This window comes from Phalaenopsis equestris, unplaced genomic scaffold (genome assembly GCF_001263595.1).
Source record: "Phalaenopsis equestris unplaced genomic scaffold, ASM126359v1 Scaffold001029, whole genome shotgun sequence".
Taxonomy (NCBI): domain Eukaryota; kingdom Viridiplantae; phylum Streptophyta; class Magnoliopsida; order Asparagales; family Orchidaceae; genus Phalaenopsis; species Phalaenopsis equestris.
In genome coordinates, this window is record NW_018165468.1 from 2,212 (window position 1) to 3,326 (window position 1,115).

The window sequence follows — 1,115 nt, forward strand, 5'->3', positions numbered from 1 at the left end:
GAATTCCTTTTTGAAGTAGCAAGGAGGAAGAAATCTCTCACTTTCCCTCCACTCTTACAATCTCTCGAAGAAATCCTCACAATTGTTACACACTAATAAAAATTTTATACACTCTAGGACCTCTCAAACATCCAGGACCTCTCTAATTTTTGGCCAAAATGTTCTTTCAAAGTTGTGGATGAGCTTTCCCAAGAGTTACCTAAGCATCCCTTCAAAAATTGGCCTTATCCAAAGCCTGATTAGGCATAACTGTCAAGCTCGCCGTCGGCGGCCCCGTCGGCGGCCTCGAGGGTGCCGTCGGCGGGCTTCTGAAGAATTTTGTCCTGTAGTCTCAGGAAAAACTCGCCGTCAGTGGTCTAGTTCAAATCTCCACATTTTGGTCCTTTTCACTCCAAATTCATTCCTTTTAGCATCTTTTTGCTCCAATAACCCTAATTCATCATTCCTGCAACAAAAGATCAAAGATACTTTCTTTAAAGCGCAATATCATTAAAAACAGTATAAAATATGTATGAAAATCTCAACATATTTTCCTTTGGTCAAAATCCCCCAAACTTAACTATTACTTATCCTTTTCTAAAAGTTGGCATAGAGGTTTAGTAAATTTTAAAAAATCTTTAATAAAACGCCTGTAAAATCCAACATGTCCAAGAAAACTCCTAACTTCTCTTACATTAGTAGGAGGTGTTAGTTTAGTTATAACTTGAATTTTTGCAGGGTCTGCTTCCATACCATCTTCAGAAATTTTATACTTTAACACAATTCCAACTGCAACCATAAATTAGCATTTCTCCCAGTTCAGAACCAAATTAGTTCTTTCGCATAACTCCAAAACTTTTTCAAGGTAATTTAAGCATGCGTCAAATGATGTTCCAAATACAGAGAAATCATCCATAAATACTTTCAATCCATCATCAATTAACTTACTAAGTAGGGACATCATACATCTTTAGAATGTTGTAGGTGCATTACATAATCCGAAAGGCATTCTTCGAAAAGCAAAAGTTCCAAAAGGACTAGTAAATGTTGCCTTATCTTGATCCACAGGAGCAATAGGAATTTGATGGTAACCAGTATATCCATCTAAAAAGCAAAAATATTTGTGCCCAGCAAGT

The 1,115-nt window shown here is 36.7% G+C and overlaps 1 protein-coding gene across 1 annotated transcript in view; it reads right to left on the reverse strand.

The window, feature by feature from the left end:
- Positions 1-1,115, reverse strand: part of LOC110032797 (probable receptor-like protein kinase At1g49730) — a gene marked incomplete at its 3' end in the record, with an annotated part of 106,327 nt that overhangs the window by 1,543 nt on the left and 103,669 nt on the right. The window lies entirely within an intron of this gene.